This window comes from Ursus maritimus, unplaced genomic scaffold (genome assembly GCF_017311325.1).
Source record: "Ursus maritimus isolate PB19 unplaced genomic scaffold, ASM1731132v1 scaffold_31, whole genome shotgun sequence".
Taxonomy (NCBI): Eukaryota; Metazoa; Chordata; class Mammalia; order Carnivora; family Ursidae; genus Ursus; species Ursus maritimus.
In genome coordinates, this window is record NW_024425675.1 from 25,370,174 (window position 1) to 25,391,959 (window position 21,786).

Consider the following 21,786-nt stretch of genomic DNA (forward strand, 5'->3'; position numbering starts at 1 on the left):
TTCCTTTGGAATTCTTTTCTTGGCTTCTGAGACTGGTTCACCTTGTGACCTTAAATTTTTCCCTTGCTGCCTGGTTCCTCTGCCTTTGTGCCTTCCTCTGCCCTTCAATACCAGGAGCCTCTGTTGATTGAAAAATGGATAGAAAATGGAAGAATTCCATAGTCGTGCAGATAATGAAGATGCTTCACTGGATCTCTCTCACCAGAGCTAAGGTTAAAGTGCTTGCTATCTTTCATCTATTTTGCACTAAAAAAAAAAAAAAAAAAAAAAAAAAAAAAAAAAAAGGGCCTCCTCCCCATGGTTAGGGACGTGGTTTCCAGGCCAGTTTCTCTTGTAGTGAATCTATCCCTGCTCATCCACAGTGGATTAATATTTGCAACTGGAGAGTCAGAAGTCCATCTCATGACTTCTGTGGGATTAGAATTTGGGCTTTCAGTCACTGCCTTTAGTTTCTCAGGAGTGGAGCTCATCAGCCTAGAGGCTGACCTGCACTCTTCCTGGGTAAAATTATACCATATGAAAAAGTAAATGAAATAGCAGAACGCTTGTGTGCGTCATCAAGGATGACCAGAGAGAATGATGTAGGGAATGATGTTTAGGGACTAGTATGAAATAGTTCCCCTGAAAGAAACTGCCCTCTGGTCAGAAACACCCTTCCCATCACCCCCGACTGGAGTCCAGCTTGATCCCGTGAATACCGGGCTGAGGCCAGGATGCCAGGGTGCTGACCACGGGCGTTCACTGATTCGATTTCCTTTGGCCAATTGCCCCCATATCTCTGATTCTCAGTTGTCCCTTCTATAAAATAAACGATTTGGAAAGGGCGAGTGTGGAGGTCCCTTCCAGCTGCAACAGCTCAGGAAAGCAGGATGTGGTCATCAAGGTTACCAAGAGTAAAGCCTCTCCGTCCAAGGTCTGGGTGAGCTCCTGCTCCCCTGCTCCCTAGCTGTGTAAACTTGATTTTGAGCAAGTGGATGCCCTCGCCAAGCCCCAGTATCCTCATCTTAATAACAGGGGGGATAATAGCAAGGATAACGACATATCAACCTGCAAGACTTATCGTGGGATTAACGAAGCTGGTGCAGACAGCGTGCCTGGCACAGAGTAAGAGCTAAGTGAATCTAAGCCAGCATTACAACTTCGCTACTAGCATTACGATTATTCTAGGGCCCCGGAGCACACATGTCGGAGTACTGTCAGGAGCCAGGGGTGAAGATCACAGGTGTGTGGCCGGGCTATGTGAGTTGGCATTTCATGGGCGAGATGACCTCACGCTGCCTGACCTTAAATTCCCAATGCCTACCACCTGAGTTTCTATTCCCCTTGTGGGCAGAGAGTGGGGGGTGCATATTTTTAGTTTCGTCCTTGTGCTTTTCTGTACATTCCAAATTTTCTACAGCAAATAACAATTATTTTTAGAACAGAAAACAAAGCCCATTTTCTGTGTTTCACATATAGTTTTGACTCGATCATGCACTAACCATCAACGAATGCATAAGCTGCTAGCTTGTGGACATGAATCATTTCTTTGTTCAGACTAAACGTTTGCCTGGTCCTCATTCAAGTGATAATGGGGAGCGAGTTTGTCTTTATGAATCAGTGCAAGAGGTATCACACATCTGGGATTTGTGGAGATATCCCGAGACCTCCAGCAACCTGATATTTCTCCCCAGAGCTTAATTGCTACGGGATAAGACAAATAAGCTTCAAGGAGCGTCCTTGGGGGAACCTTAAAAATTGTGCGTTCAGGGGTGCCTGGCTGGCGCAGTCACTGGAGCGTGCGACTCTTGATCTCAAAATCATGAGTTTAAGCCCCACGTGGGGCATGGAGTCTACTTTAAAAAAAAAAAAAAAAAAAACAACTGTGAGTTCAGTTGGGACACAAAAAGACAATAGGGACAGACAGCCTGCAGAGACAGGAAATGTCCTGTGTTTGTGCCTGAGGTGATCGAACAATTCTATTTGTTCCAAGTGGTAACCCATCTTCCTGTAACGGGCAGGTATGTAAAAGGCCTCAAATACTGCCTTTCATCACTCCAGATTATTAGCTACAATGAAGGCTCCTTAGACTAGAAGGGGAAAAAAAAAATCCTAGGAAGAAAGCCAGAAAGAAAACATTTTCAAGGGGATAAGTCAAGGAGGGCCCGTCGGTTGGAGTGCAGAGGGGTACACAGCCCAGCAAACCCAGTGGTAAATATGCGGGATGAAGACTGTCCTGTAAATGGACAGACGTACAACTGTACCGTTTATAAAAGTGTTGCATGCATCGGTGCTTCGCAAACACTCCCACTGATGTGTGGCTCAGGGCAAAGGAACACGCGTGTGCCCGAATGTTTGGGGCCACACAGGAAGAGAAGGAATGAACACAGCCTGTGGTAGCCCCAGAAAGCGTGCAGTGTCTTTTAAGACTTGAGACGGTATCTTAAAATGATACGGATTTCTCATTTGTCTAAGAATGGAACCGAACCCTGGTTGTCTGAGCATTTACCCATGGCCTTCCTGACATACCATCCTGTCTCTCTCTCTCTCTCTCTCTCTTTTTAAGTGTTTTATTTACTTATTTGCCAGAGAGAGAGCACAAGCAGGGGGAGCGTCAGGCAGAGGGAGAGGGAGAAGCAGGCTCCCGACTCAGGACTTGACCCCAGGACCCTGAGATCATGACCTGAGCCAAAGGCAGCCACTTCAGCGACTGAGTCACCCAGGTGTCCCCACACTGTGTCTTCTTATGGGCACATAAGACTCAGTGAAGAAGTACCATTTGTTCCTTGTTCCATGGAACACTCGGCTCCCTGGGTGCTGGCAGGTATGGAAAAAGAATGTTAGTGTCGGGGGTGGATGGGGGGGGAGTGAACCTGCAGGTGGTAACACCCTGCTCGGTGGGAAGGGAGGGGAGTTTGCAGGGCTCTGATGAAGCACACTGGGAGCTCTGCCCTCTTCCCGGAGCACGTATGCCATCTGAGGCTGCAAGCCCGCCAGAAGCCCTCAGACAGCGCTCACTACCCACTTGGACTGACTCACGTAGGAACAAATGATACAGTCATTAGAGATCTGCGCTACACCTCTCGGGACTTTGAAGTTCAGGGCAGGAAATGCAGCCCCGAGGGCCCAGGCGGGATCTGCTTCTCTTAAGTCTTAAGTCGTAGAGCCTGACTTCAGAAAAGAAGATCAAGTTTTGTTTGTTTTTTTTTTTTTTAAAGATTTTATTTATTTATTCGACAGATCAAGTTTTTTAACAATGAGTTCAGTCAGTGGTAGAGGAGTAACCAACATTTTGCTTTCTAAGTGAAGTCCTTCTAACTTATACTTGCTGAAAAGAAAATTCTAATATATAGAGTAAGAGGGTCCTTTTCCTTGTCAAAGTTACAATTTCGTGACTGGAGAGAGGAGTGTATTGTACAAAGATCAGCTGGGCAGTACTGTTTCTGGTTTCTCTCTTTTTTTTACAATGGTCTTATTCACCTTTAAAAAAAAAATGTAGCCATCTGAAATCAGATGGTTGTTATTCCTGCCGTCCCTGTTACTATCTCACAGTTTGGGGATTATCAGTAGTGGGGTTATGGTCAATGCTTACATTTACCCAGATGACCGCCAGTTCCTCTGACTAAAATGACTTCTTGCATGACAACTCCCAACAATTATCTCAGGTAAATGTCTTCCCCCAGTTGTTCTTAATAGGGCTTACAGGGGAGGGGGTGTGGGGGGCACGTAAATAGTCTCTCAGTGTAGGAAAGTCTTCATCGTCCCTCAATCTTGAATAATGGAACAGCTGGACAGGGAAATTTTCAACTGGCAGTGAATTTCCCTCCGCTCGGAGAGGTCATTCTGCTGTTTTCTGGGCTGTTGTTTTTGAGATTTCTGCTATCAGTGTAATTGTTCTTTTTTTTTTTTTTTTCCAGATAAGCCTGTTCCCCCAAATTGCTTTTAAGATTTGTTTGTGATTGTTTTGTTTTGGTTTGGTTTGGTTTTGGTGTTGAGCTTACCCATGAGATGGCTAGGGGTACTTTAGGTATCCTTCCAGAACTTGATGCGTTTCTCCATTCTAAAGATTTGTACCTCACATCACTTTTGAAAAATTATCAGCTATTATCTTCTTTTTTTTTTTTTTTAATATTTCCTCTTCCCATTCTCTGCTCTTTCCTTTGAACTCCAAGTCTTCTAGACCGATGTCAGAGTTTTTTCTATTTTCGTGTCTCTTAACTTCTTAAGATTTTCTAAAACCCTCTGCTATATTCTGGGTGATTTATTCATAATTTATTCTCTCCTGGTTAATTTCTTTCTTCAGCCACGTTGAAGTCACACTTTATTTTGCCTGTTGGGTATTAGCTTCCAGGATTATATATATTTTTCATTGAGCAAGTTCCATTCTTTTTCAAATCTGCTTTTTTTCTTAGGGACTTGTCGCTCCTTGTGCTTCCTTGTCTTCTTTTATCTCTCTCCTCTCACTTTATGTATTTTTTTTTTTTAATTTGGACTGTTAGGCTCAGAGAATTGAATTAAGCATAGGTCCCAGATCATAATATTAGCTGCTGCCACGTGTTGGGCTGTCTGGAAAGCAGACAGACCCGAGGCACAGATTAGATGTAGGGACTTGCTTAGGGATGAGCATGGGTTCAACATCTGGGGGAGCGAAGAGAGGGAGCGGGACTAAGCAGAGAGAGGAGCCGTGGGGAGCAGGGCGTCTCCAGCAGGAGTGTTTCTCTCATATCCAACACTTGCCCAATACAGAAATCTGGAGTCATTCTAGCTGCCCGATCTCACTAATGCCCTACTTTTAACTAGTCATCAAGGCCCGCGTTCTCTTGGGAGAGCTCACAAAGCCATCTTCCTCTGTATCTCACAAATGTCAGAGTCTCGATTCATTTTCTCACTCTAATGATCTCAATGACCAGTTTACTGATTTCCCTGTCTTTGTTCTTACCTACCTGCCACCCACCCACCATCCCGTGGTCACTGTAAATTGCAAACTGCAAATCCAATCACCTCCTTCCTCTGCTTAATTTTTTTGTGCTTCCCTATACCTCCAGGACAATTTCCAAATTCTATAGCAGAGCTTCCAGAGCTTTCAAGATCTGGTGCACAATGACCTCTGCAATGTCTATCTTGCCATTTTTACCACTGCATGACCTCTGCCCCCACAACACCGACCTCTTCTCCACTCCCCAGACTAGTTCTGCTACCTCGAATGGCCGCTTTCAGTGTATTTACTTATCACCTAATCAATCACAACATTTGAGGTGGGCATGGCAGACTTATTATTTCTAGTTACTGATGGCAAAATGAGGCTTGGCCAAGACACCTGCCCAAAGTTACACCAATGCTCAGCAAACAGCCTGATGTCACATTGGGGCATTCTGATTCTGAGACACTTAGTGTGCCCCACGTGTCACTTCTCCCGTACTAAGCACAGAGCCCAGACTGAACTTCCTTTAGCTCCCAAATTTCATTGTTGTCCCTCTTACTTCAGGTCCTTTATTTTTTAAATTATTACTTTTTAAATTTATTTAAATCCAATTAATTAACATATACTGTATTATTAGTTTCAGAGGTAGAGATCAGTGATTCATCAGTCTTATATAACACCCAGTGCTCGTTACATTCTGTGCCCTCCTTAATGCCCATCACCCAGTTACCCCATCCCCCCACCCACCCCCCCTCCAGCAATCTTCAGTTTGTTTCCTTTGATTAAGAGTCTCTTATGGTTTGTCTCCCTCTCTGATTCCGTCTTGTTTTATTTTTCCCTCCTTTCCCCTATGCTCCTCTGTTTTGTTTCTTAAATTCCACATATGAGTGAAATCATATGATAATTGTCCTTCTCTGATTGACTTATTTTGCTTAGCATAATACCCTCTAGTTCCATCCATGTCATTGTAAATGGCAAGATTTCATTCTTTTTGATGGTGCAGTAATATTCCATTGTGTATATATACCACATCTTCTTTATCCATTCATCTGTTGATGGACATTTGGGTTCTTTCCATAGTTTGGCTATTGTGGACATTGCTGCTATAAACATTGGGGTGCAGATGCCACTTTGGATCACTACATTTGTATCTTTGGGGTAAATACCTAGTAGTGTAATTGTTGGATCATAGGGTAGTTCTATTTTCAATTTTTTGAGGAACCTCCATACTGTTCTCCAGAGTGGCTGCACCAGCTTGTGTTCCCACCAACAGTGTAAGAGGGTTCTCCTTTCTCCACATCCTCACCAGCATCTGTTGTTTCCTGACTTGTTAATTTTAGCTGTTCTGACAGGCGTGAGGTGGTATCTCATTTTGGTTTTGATTTGTATTTCCCTGATGCCGAGTGATGTTGAGCATTTTTTCATGTGTCTGTAGCCATTTGTATGTCTTCTTTGGAGAAATGTCTGTTCATGTCTTCTGCCCATTTCTTGACTGGATTATTTGTTCTTTGGGTGTTGAGTTTGATAAGTTCTTTATAGATTTTGGATACCAGCCCTTTATACTCAGACCCTTTAAATGCTATTCCCATCTCCTCTGCATGTAATGCTCTCTGTTTCTTGATCACCACATCATTCATATCATCTGACTTTACCACACAAGTGTATATTTAATTACATGCTGTCTCATACTTTTTAATAATCTTCTGCCGTGACTCCCCATCTAAATGAGAACTGTCCACAATTTTTGCACAATGCTAGGCCATGGTAGGAATTCAGTGATTATTGCATGGTTGCACTTAACCTCCTCCCCAGATGTCTCTCAGCTTTTAGCCATAAAAGTTCCCTGGAAAGCACGAATACTGTGTACTTCTTATGTCAACAACATTTCTATAGTTTCTATTCTTGACATATTATAATATCCTAGGATCCTGTATTATGGGATATATTGGGATTTGGGGTCCTGATACATACTTCTTATCATTATTATTTATATACTGATATTTGGAAATTAACTATATATTGGTCCTTGCATGTAATTTAGGGGGAAAAACAGTCATTTTGTGGCAACTAATTATAGTGAAATTAAAGTAAATTTTCTACTCTTTCACTCAGAATTGTACCAACTCAGAAGCAGACCATTCTTGACTCGCTGTAATAAACTCCTTTGCTTGTCACCCTCCAACCATACCTTACATCTCACTGGAGCGTAAAGCAGAGGTGGAAACTCCTCATTTCATCAGTCACTGCTTTTCTCTTGGTTTATATAGAACTTTTATTTGGGCCAAGTGCTTTAATATTTGGGAGCTTTATTAGTTCTCTTTCACAAAAGTCCCAGGAACTGGATAACAGAGTTTATCAACCTTTGACAGATAAGAGAAATAAACTGTTCGCCTACCATCAAACTGCAATGAGAACTTACAACTCCCCAAGCCCGTCTATTGTTCAGTTTGCTAAACTTTTATGCTATGCGTGTTTTCTCCTTTTGATTGTCTTTTTGCTGTCAGTGTGTTATTTTAAGGTGCGGATCTCCTCTGAAATAGTAAATAAAACTTGCTTTTAAAAAATGCAGAGGAGTTTTAAAAAAGACTTGCCATTGAATCTCTAAAACAGCTACAAGTAAAAATTATTTTGGAATGTTAATTATAAACTTCCTGAAATTCTATGGGATATAATTGAGCTGTCTGACACAGCTCATGGCATTTCATGGGCATTTCAAATGGTGCAGAACATAAGGTCTTAACTCGTTTATTCCCTGCGTTAGAAGATGCAAAGAATCTTGAACAATGAAGTCTATAATCACTTAAAACTGCCACCATATCTGACATATTCTTCCTCCTGGTATGGACCAGACATCATCTGCTTGACTGGCATACCAAATATAGGTAACACATAATAATTGTACCAATGTTAAAAGGATGGTTCTAGTTAGTTCCTCAACTTCAGTTGAATATTAACAATCAAACATTAATTTAAAATTATCTTAAGCTAATGCAACCTATGCAGATGGTTAGCTAACTTGTTACTTGAGCATTGATTCTTAACTTTCAAATGAGTCTTTGGTTATCCCATTTTGTGTCACTTTTAGAAATTCCTTTCACCACCAACACCTTAATGGAGAAATCCCCTGACTTTTTGATTTGTAGAAGATTTACAAGAAATGCTGACAAACATCTGTGTTACACACACACACACGACCTTGATTCACATTGTCTGATGATTGCTCCTAAACAATTCTCTCACTCATGAACTAATGGCACTGTGTGTGTCAGGTAGAACTCACGTCTTCACAAATCAGAACTACGTTGCCTCCAGAATTTCAATTTAAAAAAAAAAAATAGTCTTTGCAATTATGTGCATATTCAACAGGTGACATTGGAAAATGGGAAGCACTTGCACCAAGGAAGTCCTTTGGGGTAAGTCATCTTGTACCTTTCAAGCTCTGAGAACACAAATAATGTTCTGAGTTGCAGTTATGTCAAGAAGTTTTCTTTGGTACTTGTTTCAGCTAAAATTGTTAACTTGGAACACTGAGCCGTTGAATCACGTGACTCCATCTAGGGCAGCGTTGTCCAATAGAAATATAATGTAAGTCACAAATATGAGCACATGTATAAGTTTAGATTTTCTACATAGTCACATTTAAAAAGCAAAAAAAATATATATGACATTAGTCTTAATGATACATTTTATTTAACGTAATATATCCAAAATACTATCATTTCAACATGCAATAAATATAAAAATAATGGAGCCATAACCAAGCCAATACTAAGTCTATGAAATCTTGTGTGTAATACACCCATACAACACACATCCATTCCGACGAACCACGTTTCCAGTGCTCACTAGCCACCTGGGCTGCACTGTATCGCTTAGGTCTAGAGCTTCTCTTGCCATCCTTTGTAGTAACAACAACAAATCGAGACTGGCTTTGTCTTTGTGTGCCAACAGTTCTCATTACAAAAAGATGCCCTACCATACATCAGTTAACACCTTCAATAACAAACCAAAAAGAAAAAAAAAATCTGTTCTCTCAGTTTGGTGCCAGTAATGGGGCTCAGCCTTCCATACTTGCAAAAATATGACCAAAAGGATAGCCATCAAATCACTGATTCCATCCTTGTCTTCCGTCTCAAGCAAGGAGACAAAAGAACAACCGCCATAAAACCTAAGTTGTCTTGGAACCAGGGCCTGGGTATCTCCATATTGTCCTGCTGTTACAGATACGTGTCAGCAACTTCAGCGATAGCGACACGGAAGGAGCAGGAAAGAATTGGATGTGATCCGTCAGCCTCAGGCCAAAGGGCAGAGACTGAAAACCCACGATATGAACTAAGACAGAAGGCATAATCGGAAGGTTGGTTGAATTCTTTGTCGTTTGTGCGTTCTACCTTCCGTCTTCTCCTCCCATGCAGAAGCACTGCTCCCAAAATACACCTGACTCTGCAATGCATTATTCGGTGGAGGGAAAAATACTTCCTGATTTCATGCTCCATGGCATTAAGATTGATACGACATGCCAAAGTCCTGCCCCAGCATCATGGGTTTCACAGATTAATTACAAATTGCTAAACAGGGAAGAAACGCCATGGCCCAGTTCATTAGGTCATGGATAGAAGACTGTACCCAGATGACCTGTCTCCTGCACTCCTAAGCAAGGAAAAAGGGGTAAGGTAAGGGATGGAAGTGTTCCAGAGGTTGGGACTGGACATACATTTGGGGTGTGGTACAGTTCTCATGTAAGTGGGCAGTTCGATGTGATTAGAGTTAAAGTGTTGGGTAAGTAATTTATCATTGCTCAGCTCATCCCTCTACGTATATAAGAAGGAGAGGCACAGGAGAGATTAACTGGAAGAGAAACTCTCGAGTCAAAGAAATTGGTCGTACTCAGGTTGAGACCTAACAGAACAACACCAAATTTGGTTTGTCCTTGTTCCTTGTTTTACTCATTTTGCTTTAGAAAAAGGCCCATCTGCTGTGCTGCCAATGTCTGTGTCCTCGAGGGGCAACGCCTGTTGCCCATCCTAACGGGCAATGGAGAAGAATGGCCTCAGATATTTTCACCATCTTAAAGCACAATCATAACGTGTCCATACTTTCTTGAGTAGTAAGTGCAATGCGCCCTGTGTGGGTGAAACTTCAGGTGATTTTAATTTTATTTTAAGTCTTTGATCCTCTCATCTGAACATAAGAGATAAAGAAAAATGCAAAACCCAACTTTCATATAGAAGGATGTCTTGATAAGTGAGTACTCAGAGTCAAGATACTTGGTTTGACAAAGGATTCATTCCTGATTTGCAATGTATTTTGTGAAAACAGATTTGAAATTAGAGTTGTTCTAGAAATAACAAGAGCAAACCCTTATCTAAGCACATGTATCAGGTACTTCTTATTCTAAGTGCTTTGCATTGTATTAGCTTTAATTCCGCCCTCTGATGTAGGTACTCTTCAGTCTTCTCTTTGATAGATGAGAAAACGTAGGCACAGATAGGTTAAGTAACTTGGTCAAGGTTACTCAGCCTGTAAGTTGGAGCTGAGATACAAAATCCAGACAGGGTGGAACCAGAGGCAGACCCCCAACTGTCTCTGTAATGTGTGGTCATCATGCCTAGGGGTGGGCAGCATAGTGTTTCCATAAAGTACCTAAGTTGGAAGTCCTATTGGCCTTTAAAAAAACTTCCTCAATGTGTCCCAAACTGCTATCAGTAGAGTCCCTCCTTCCAATGACCATAATCTCCGAGGGGCCCTAATGAAGGGCAAATATTATCGGAAAGGCATAAAACCTAGCATTGTTTACCCAGTAGCACAAAATGTTTACCAGCTTTGATAACAATAATTTTAAAAACTCATTTCACTATAAGGAATAGAATCCTGAGGAAACTGAATACAGGATACGTTTCTTAGGTCGGGAGGAGAGATCCAGAAAAAATATGGAATTGTCATCAAGCTGTCAGAGAAGAGAAAGATAACGGTACAACAATGCAAATAAGCTAAGATTAAGACAGGACCCTTCATCTATAGATTTAGCCAAAAGTTCACTCCGTCAAACCCAGCAAGGCATTAAACACTCTAATCCAATGAAGATTAAACAAAAAGTAGAAGACAATTAACTCTTAATCCAAGCAACTCATTTTCGCATTTCTCAATGTTTATATTCAAAAGATATTGTAATCTAATCATAGCAAACGTATTTTGTGCATACAGAGACCAAGCTCTGCTCTAATGATGTGCTCGGATTATTTTATTGAATCCTCACATAAATCCTGTGCAAAAGATGGTCTCATTAGTCCCATTACGCAGGTGACAAGCTGAAGCTCTTGATTTTATCACAGTCTAAATTGTAGAGGATATGCAAGATCACTTTCTTAAGGTAAAACTTAGTCGACTCAGCTAGTCAAGAGTAATGAAAAAATGTTAAGGTATCATTAAGATCCCCTGTTTCTCTTCAGTGTCCATTTGAAATCTGATGCCTTTACACAAGAGGCATTAACCTGCCCTTTTGACTATAGCATTGTTTTTAAAATAAAGAATCCTTGTATCAGAAAGCTTTAGAAGGTAGGAGAGGGATGGGGTAAATTTTTATGTATTGTATCTTTTTTACTATCCACTTTCTCTTTTCCATTCCTTAAAAACTGATTCATAGCCAGAATGGACTTAAAAAGTTAGACTTTAAAATTGAGTGTGAGAGTTAATTACGATGAAACACCCTGCTGTTGGTTCATGTGAATGATCACAGACCACTTCATAGGAGCTAATTCAGAGGTAGATGGCCCCTTAGGCTCCTTAGGGGCACAGATCATCTTGCAGGTCTTCTAAAATAAGAGTTCTCCTCAAGAGGAAGGACCTTCCCTTTTAAGTTTAGCTTCCTATGGAAATTAACTGAGTCCCCTTGAAAAATACCACTATTGCAACATGGGGATTAATTTCTTATAGGGCGACACATTGGGCCATTAGTTCCGTGGTTCTTAATCTTTTGGTATCATACACTCCACAGAGAAAGCTCATGGAATTTTATAAAGATTGCCTCCCAAAAAGGCACAAATTGGGGAATTTTATAGACCTACTGAAGCCTGTGACTCCTGTGAGATATCATATACGTAAATTAAGACCAATTGAGTTACACCAAAGGCGAGGCTAAGAGATACTGTCAGGGGGGTGGGGATGTATCTTTGAAACATCTAAATTCACAAAACAAGAGCATTCCCAACGCCTAGTTGGATGCTGGCTTCTATCCTGAGAAACATTTATTTTAAAAGCCTCCTAGAACAATAGAGAGAAATTACCTCTCCAGCACCTCACCACTGGCCTCCTCTTCATTGTACGGTGAGGCGTCTTTTTTCAGTGAGTTTCTCTCTTAGGAATATATACAAGAGAATAAATCATGTTCACCTGCAATATCAGGGGAAGGGATGTTGCTAATTAGGAGCGGGGCAATTCGAACTTCTTCTGAGCCCCGGGGAGGAGTACCCAGGTGTGCTGAGACAGATACGCTCGGAGGAAGAAAAAGAGCTGCTCTATAGTCAAACACCCAGCACTCGGCCTCTTCACGAATTGATTTTCCCACTGGGTGACATCCTGGCAATTTCTGTTACCCAACCAACGGTGTAACTAAGTAGATGGAGCTGAAAGCTGGGTCAGATTAAAAAAAAAAAAAAATGTTTAATCTAACAAAAGCAGCCTCAGTCTTTGCTGTGAAGGGAAGCTGATTTAACAGGCCATAGCAGATTCAATAGGAAGCTGAAACAGGGAGAAAAATCATATTAAACCATTAAAAAATGAAGATAGAAGAACACCACAATGCCAATTATTTGGAGAAAAAGCACAACGTTACCATAGAACTTTCAACAATAAGATAAATGATATCTGCTTTAGATGTACAAAAATAGGTCTTTTGTTCTCAGTATATATTTTAAATTAAATGCCATTGTTTAATTAATAGACTGTAACTTTATGCATTAAAGAAAAGCATAAGGTCATATGACTGTCTTAGACCACGGAGCTACTTCTGAAACTCAAAAAAAAAAACGAGGACAGCCAATATGTTTCACAGTTGGGACCATAAGCCACCTAGGTTTGAATTACCTGTGGTATTTTAAAAATTCAGATTCTTAGACCCTACTGACCTGTTGAATCAAAAATGCATGGGTAAAGTCTGGGAATCTGCATTTTAACAACTTCGTAGGTAATAAACCTACTAAAATTTGACAACTGTTGATTCGTGTCCTTCCTTGGAACTCCCCAGAAAATGTCATCCTAAGAAAGTGGATCTCCCTCGAAATACCCTTTTCTCCCCCATTGTTATAGATTGGGATTTTTCTCCTCTGTTCTCTCTCCCTCCTCCCTACCACTAAAACCCCTTTTCACTTTCTGGGAGATCCCACACTCACACTCACCCTGTTCTTCACCCTAACGACAGCCCGGCATGGTTTCTGTAGGCTGAGTACAAGTGAGGGAAGAGAGAGGTGTGCATTCCCAAGTCTCACTATGGCTACTTCCTCTTGATGGGGCTTCCATTCCGTTACCCATCCTGGCTCTCACACTCCATGCAGCCCTCCATCACCCCCTGTTGAAACCTTGGATTAAGGATGCCGACACCAAAGGATCATTTTATGTCCAAAGACCCGCCCATCCCTCCTCCACATACAACATCTAAGTGGACAAAGAAGAGGCAAGATCGTAAAAATGAATCTTTAAAATTCCTTTTTGTTTCATCACTATTAAGGCTATAGTCAAATAAATTCATTCCCAAGGGAGAGAGACTGGAAGCAACGGGACATCACAAAATAAAGGACAAATAAGAAATGCAATTCTTGTACCACTCCGAATAAAGAGGTGGCCAGAGAATCCAAGCTTGACCAAAATTGCCATCGGGGTGTCTGCTGGCAAGAGGGCCCTCGTCTCCATCCCCACCTCCAATGTCTTGCTTCGTAGTCCCAGCCCTCAATTCCTGCTAATCCTATCACCCCATCATCACACTCCATGCTTCAGCTGGCAAGATGACTCGGAAGAATTTGGAGGCCATCCAACCCTTTGCTCAGTGGGGAGTGGCAAGGCAGGAGTGGGCAGGAGTATTTTCTCCCGGGCTGGAAATGTTCTGCTGCTCCCAGGAGGAGCTCTGGCCCTTTTCCTACAAAGACCCCTCATCAAGACTCTAGAATTCCATGAGTAGCATCTCACAGAGCAGACGTAATATGAACTTTGTACAGTCTTCTGTTAGTCAGCCTGAAATAGAGCCAACACGTAGTCATTCACTCAGATTACCTACGTGAAATTAGTATCAGTTTTCTGAGTAATTAAACGGTTTTAGCATGCCCTTTCTGCATTCAGTAGCCTCTCAACTTAGAGGTCAGTGGTGGTATGCCAAAAACCTTTGAGCTCTGGAGGCAAAGAAATCTCAGTTTAAATCAAGCTCTACCAAGTCCTAGCTGCATGATTTGAAACAACTTATTTAGTCTAATGGAGCTCTGGTCTCCACATCCATGAAATGAGGAGGATAATTATCTATCTGGAATGGGTTCTTGTGAGGATTTAATTAACCGGTATTTACTGAACTCTTCAACATAGACCCTGTGTCTTGGGGAAGATCCACAGGCAGAGAAGCAGATCTGTTTCCGGGTGCTACGTGCTCCGATGCAGGCTGGGGGGCAAATAGAGACCTACTACAGGAGGCGGTCAGGGGGCTGGGAGTGGTTGAAATGGGTGAAGGGGGTCCAAGGTACAAACTTCTAGTGACCAGCTCAGTTAGGTCCTAGGGATCTAACGTACAGGATGATAACTGTAGTTAGCAAAGCACCTTGCATATCTGAAAGATGCAAAGAGTAAATCTTAAAAGTTCCCGTCCCTGGGGCGCCTGGGTGGCACAGTCATTAAGCGTCTGCCTTCGGCTCAGGGCGTGATCCCGGCGTTCTGGGATCGAGCCCCACATCAGGCTCCTCTGCTATGAGCCTGCTTCTTCCTCTCCCACTCCCCCTGCTTGTGTTCCCTCTCTCGCTGGCTGTCTCTCTCTCTGTCAAATAAATAAATAAAAATCTTTAAAAATAAAAAATAAAAAAATTTTAAAAAAAGTTCCCATCCCAGGAAAAAATATTGTAACTATGTTTGGTGATGGACGTTAACTAAACTTATTCTGGCAATTATTTTGTGATAGGCAGATATATCCAATCATTATTTTGTACACCTAAACCGAATACAATCTTCTATGTCAATTATATCTCATTTAAAGAAATAAAAAGGCTGTGGGACCTGGGAGAAAAATCTAAATGGTTCTTAGGAGGAAGGAAGGCTCAGGGAAGGCCTTGCAGAGGTGGTGACGCCTAAAATTTAGAAGTCGGTGTTTGGAAAAAGGGATGGGATCCAGGACAGGTTTCCCCCGCACAAAAGGGACATCAAGAACAAGGCCTGGGAGCTGCCCAGACAAGGCGCTTTGGAGACCTGCGGACGCGGTGGGGAGGAGCAGAGAGGTGAGACCAAGCTTCCAGGTGGTGGAAGTGAGAAGCAGACCAGGAGGGCATGTCCTGTGCCAGGCTCTGTGACATTCATGCCCCGGAGACAATGAGAAGCCACTGAATAGTGTCCCTCAGAAAAGGGACACCCTCTGCTTTTGAATTTAGGAAGATCACTCTAACTAGAGTGAGGATTACCTGTCCCATCCCGTAAAGTATCCTGCACTTAGCAGTTTCCATTCAGTGATCGCTGCTATGACTTATTAAATCATTTGCCTCTTATACATGAAAATAAGCCACGTGTTCTGTCTCGGGAGTATTTTTCACGTGCATCTGTCATAAATTCTGTTACCGGCATTCTATTCATCAGCAAGAGCAGTGAAAGCCGTTCTAAATACTGTAACAACTTAACACGGGAAAGACAGCTCCCTACCTGTTGATGCTGTTCCCACTACACCCAGGATTTAATGCACGGGTTCTGTGTAAGTCTCTCATGGTAAGAACCGCTGCAATGCAGATCGGTGTTTTAAGTACTCGACTGTTTGCAGCAATCGCCAGAACGGCGGATTGATCACTCTCATTACTCATGTTTGTAACCTAAACTTGTCACCTTTCTTCTGCCGTTCACGGGAGAGGGAAAAACCTCACGCAGAAGCCTCAAGCAAAAGGAACCCACGCAAACCCAGGTGCGAGCGGATCCTGCAGGGCTCGAAATTCCAAAGCTTTTTGCTTGTCTTCTTGTGATGCTAGGCAGCTCTGCGTTCATGTCAATAGCGCAGAATTGCCTTTGGCTGTGACTTTTTTAAATTTTGAGGCTGAAAATGAATTCCCTCTAGCAGGGCACCACTTACAGTACGTTGAGGAGAAAAGTGGTCAGGTCGTTTATTTTGTCCAATAAAGTTCATAAGAGATGGGCTTGCATCACCGAGCATCTTGATTCTTTGGAAAATATGTTAGAATCGCCTATTAGCTTTGCAACGCTCGTCGAGAACAGTAAGCATCCCAAGAGAGATCCATGCAAGTCACTGACCATCGCCAACAGACAGGCAAGAACATCACCTGAGTCCCACCTGCTTCCCTGTGAGTCAGTCCACAGTGGAGGAACTGCTAGTTTAAAAAGAGGACAGCGCTCGAGAACCCCCACCTATTACTATTACTATTAAGTTTATTTGCGCAGGTCTGCCTAAGTGTGTAAATCCATCGGGGCTCCAACACCAGCCTAGTGTTATTTTGAAAATGTGCATTTTCTGGTTTTTTTCATTTGTCCCTTTTTTTATTACTTTTTGAGGGTGGCCACATTCATTCACAGGCATTTTGAAATATGCATCAAATGCTTTTTAAACATTTAGCACTGTGTTAAGTAATATGAATGTAACCAATACATGTCTACTATTTTTTGAATTAAAAAAAAAGATAGCTATGCATGTTGAAAGGATCTAAAAAGATATGAAAAGATTTCTGAGGTTATTTTTATTTATTTTTATTTTTATTTTTTTTTTTAAAGATTTTATTTATTTATTCGACAGAGACAGCCAGCGAGAGAGGGAACACAAGCAGGGGGAGTGGGAGAGGAAGAAGCAGGCTCATAGCGGAGGAGCCTGATGTGGGGCTCGATCCCATAACGCCGGGATCACGCCCTGAGCTGAAGGCAGATGCTTAACCGCTGTGCCACCCAGGCGCCCCTCTGAGGTTATTTTTAAAGTGTTGTTTATTCTCTTATTTGGGGGGTGATTTTTTTTTTTTTTTTGTAAATAGGGTTACCGCTACTAATGATAATGTTTACTAGGTGCTTTCAATGTCTCATGAAGGTCCCAATACTTGCTTTACATTTTTTAATACCGACTCTTAACCACAGCTTACAGAGCGGGGAGCTATGACATACAGACATTAAATAACGTGTTTAAGACCAAAACGTGGTAGAGCCACTGACTTATTTACTCCAGGTTCTCTTTTAACCGTTGTGCTATGCCACAATGAACGCAAAATAAAATATGTGTGCCTGACGTCGAGAAGAGAAAATTCTAGCTGTGGAGAAAGCCATGTGTACATAAAATATTGAATACTAATACGAAAAAATATAAGAGCTGACAAAAAGCAGATGCCCAAAGAAGAGCAGAGTCAATAAAAATGCAAAGGTAGGCATGCTTCCAGCAAACCGGAGAGGTCCAGAAATGTTTATGGCTGTGGAGACTCTGAACTGTCTGTACAAGGATACGAGAGTGTGGAGGACCCTGCAGGGAATGTGGCTGAGGGCGGGAGGGTCCCTGGTAAGCCCGGGGAGGGGCAGTAAGGTAAGATGGTCAGGTGGGGTGGGTCTGTAAGACGCCTTGAATGTAGGGTATTTGCTTTTGGCCAACGTGAAGACTGACTGGACACAGGAAGAGGCTTTCTGATGTTGAGAGATCATGGGCTTCATAGTCAAAAGTCCTACGCTCAACCCCACACATGACGTGGGACCCGGGGCCAGTTACTTCACCTCTCTACACTTCAATTTCTGTAAAATGCCCATCGAAATTAAAGTTTTCACCTTGCAGGGTACTTTCTGGATTCGAGATCATTTGCATGCAGCATAGAATCATATGTTCCGCACAAAGTAGCTTTTCAATAAACTGCCACTGTCTTTCTCTTAGGTTTAAGGCACATTGTTGCAATGATGGTTCCATTGCTGAAAATGGTTTTTGATCTTTTTGCATATCATTTCCCTCAGGTGGAGACCGTGTATTCGTTGCAAAAAAAAAAATATTTTTTCTAAACAAGAATTTATTTTTTTCTACTGTAAATGTGCGAAAACATTGTTTGGAATCCAAAAGCTCTAATATTAACATTTTGGTGTGTTTTCTCTCATTTGGTCTTCCCCAGGGGTGATATTCTTTTATTGACCATGATCATAGGATGTATATAACTCTTGACCTTAATTTTTTAATGTATGTGTTGCTTTTGCTAAACCATATTACAAGGATTGGTGATTTATTTACCGGATTCTGTTCTAATTATCTTCAGCTGTTTTCAAAAATAAAATTTCACTCAAAAGCCAGAGATTTTTCCATATTAATGGGAAAAACACCTTTAAAAAAAATTCCAACAGAGTATAAGTGGATTGTTCTATTCCTTGAAGGAAGTTTCTAGACTAATAAGAGACAATCCCAGCTCTCACATTCAAGGAGCTTCCTAAGGCAGATAAAATAAGGTTACAAGTGATCTAGAAGGATACATTGCAGGACCTGTGTCCAATTTCAGTAGCTGTTTTTGTACCATCTTGTACGGTGTTGGGTATCTTGGGGAAAGCATCCCGAGCTCCGACTCAATTGGACGTATCCAGCAAGTGGATATGCTAAAAATCTGTTACATTATTTTGCAGTCTTTCCTCCCCTTTGCCTGGTGAGAGTATCTGTGCTCCCCCACTCATCCACTCTGCCTGTCATTTCTGGCCTCTCAGTGAACATTCTGTAACCTGGGAAAGAAAGGAAGGCTTTGAAAACAGAACCCAGGTTTTTTCTTAGTGATATACAACGTTGACAGAAATATACTCCAGAGGAATTTAATGCAGCTTTTTTTGGTTCCTGGCACCCCTTCTCTAGTGCATCAGTAAGTGAAAAATGAGCCCGGGAAACTCCTGACAGTAGAACAGGAGCGGGAGAGCCTTTGCCTCAAAGCCAACGATTAGATTCTACTGTACAAACAGGGAAATGTCTCTGAACTCCTCACCTCTGAAAGGTAAACACCGAGAAGGAAATACTCCTCCCACGTGCTTTGAAGCATTCACCTTGTAAAAGGAAAAAAGGACTTCTTTAAAGAGTTCTTCATGCAGAGAGAAGAGGAAGTTCTTTGAAGTCCAGGATAATTTTGGGTCACCACGAAACCAACTATGCTTCTATCTACAAGCAATCCTGACCTTTTGGACCAAAAACAATAGAACCACAACCGGGTTAGCTCTTTGCCAGTGAGTCTCCAGGAAAGTTACAAAAAACTCTAACCACCCAAGAATCAGCTCATCTTTACACCCCCTCCCAGCTCCCGGCCATTCCTTAGCTAAAAGGTAAACTACCTACAGGGGCGAGGTTAAAATAAATACATGGAGATTTTTTTTCTCCTCTAAAAATATAATTATAGGAGAGAAAAGATCTACTTTGTGAAGTTAACAGATCCAGATAATGTAACGTGTCTTTTCTCTTGATTAATTCAGTACTCAAAGCCAGGACCAAGGGTTAAGTACCCCTCTGATTTAAATTTAAATGGTAAATTAAATAGTTTATTGAAGGATGTTTAGAAAAGCGGTCCACAAAGACAGCTGGAAAATTCCCAGGAGGAACGGCCACTTGGGCAATGTCCTATTGATTCTTCTATTTGTCCAAATGGTTCTCCGGACCAAAGCTCAACAGCCTACAGAGCTAATTCAATCCTCGATATTATCAGAGATTCTGAGTTGACGGGCGCCATTCTTTCGCTCAGCCACAGCGAGAAGAGCTCTTAAGCCATCTCGAAGATCTATGTATGAGGTTAGGTGTTTTACACCAGAAACTTTGAAACCGAAGTTTCGGAGGAATGGAAAAGCCAAATATTTTTATTTTATTATACATAGTTATGAAACTACTTCCCTTCTAGAAAGGATATGTTTTATTGTGACCAAAAATAAATAAATAAATAAAAGTATGTGTGTGGCTTCCAATCCTCTCCGGCTTCCAGCTGTGTATGGCACTGCCAGTTGGCTTGGCCGGCACGGGGCTAAGGAGAGCAAGGTAGTAGTAGTACCATTTGCCCCACAGGCCAGCCAGCTTTGACTCCTGTGAAATGACTGTCAGCACATCCCCTCATCATGGGTAGGAGTCTCTCAATGTCACAGGGATGGTGATGAATCTGGACAAATAGAATAAAAATAGATTTTTTATAATTTCATAAAGGCTTGGGACTTCATAATGTCTATGATAAGGTCAATGGTACCATCTCTGCTTTTAAAAATACAAAACACTAAATGTGAATAAATTAATAGATCCATGTTGTCTTATGCTTGAAGACTTCACAGAAAAATTCTCAAAACCTTCCTCAATGTCCAGTAATGGTTGCAAATGATGTGGGTCCCCGTTCTTAGATCCTAAATCTAGGGAGCATACCCTAAATCCTCATGACCTAAGCCAAAATCAAGAGTAGGAGACTTAAGCAACTAACTGAACCACCTGGGTGCCCCAGCAATCCCTTGCTCTTACTAACTGTACAGACATCCCTAAATCCCTTACTCAAATTTTGCCTATTTGTTAAATTTTATATAACGAGGATCATGCAATAAGCATTTTTTAGAGTCTACCTCCTTTTGACCAACATTACATTTGCAACATTCAACTGTTTTTGAGCAGGGTTTTAATTCATTTATTTCCATTGCTATTTCAACTCCACTGGACATGTAGCAATGGTTCTGAAATTGCTTTGGGGTTTCAACAAGTAAAAAAATCCTAAAATGAGCATTCTTGCTTATGATAGTCACACTTTTCACTGAGTATATACCAAGAAGTGGAGCTGTAGGTTGTAGTGAATGCAAATGCTTAAGCTTAATAGATATTGCCAAAATGCTTCCAAGGGGGTTGTACCAATTTTCACTCTCTGACGCAATGTATTAGAGTCCTAGTGTATAGAGTTTCTGTCTATTTCAACACTTATTTTTTATTTTATTTTTAAAATATTAGCCATTCTGGTGAATAAATCATGTCATATAATCGTGGTTTTAATGAACATTTCCCTGATTACTAATGAGGTTGGACACATTTTATAAATTTACTGGCCAGTTGGATATCCTTTTTTAAGAAGTGCCAGTTAAAGTCTTTTGCCCGTTTTGTATGGGTTCTTTGTTTTTTACATGCTTGATTTGTTGGAGTTCGTTATACAGTGAATATTGGGTAGTTACACGTGCTGCAAAATATCTTCCTGTTCTGTGGCTTGCGTTTTTACTTTCTTGTGTCTTTTGATGAAGAGAAGTTCTTAAATTTAATGCAATTTAATTTTTAAATTTTTTCCTTTATGGCTAGTAGATTTTATATACTGTTTAGAAAATCCTTATGTTGGGGCGCCTGGGTGGCACAGCGGTTGAGCGTCTGCCTTCGGCTCAGGGCGTGATCCTGGTGTTATGGGATCGAGCCCCACATCAGGCTCCTCCGCTGTGGGCCTGCTTCTTCCTCTCCCACTCCCCCTGCTTGTGTTCCCTCTCTCTCTGGCTGTCTCTATCTCTGTCGAATAAATAAATAAAAAATCTTTAAAAAAAAAAAAAAGAAAGAAAGAAAATCCTTATGTATCAATGAAACTATTTCCCTACATGGTCTTCCAGGTGTAGTTGCTCAGTACGAGCCTCCTGGAGTAACTTTTTGCATATGGTAAAAGACAGGAGTCAAAAGTGGTTTTTTGCCCTATGACTAATCAATTGACCCCGTACCAGGCATTGAAAAGACCACCTTCCCCCCC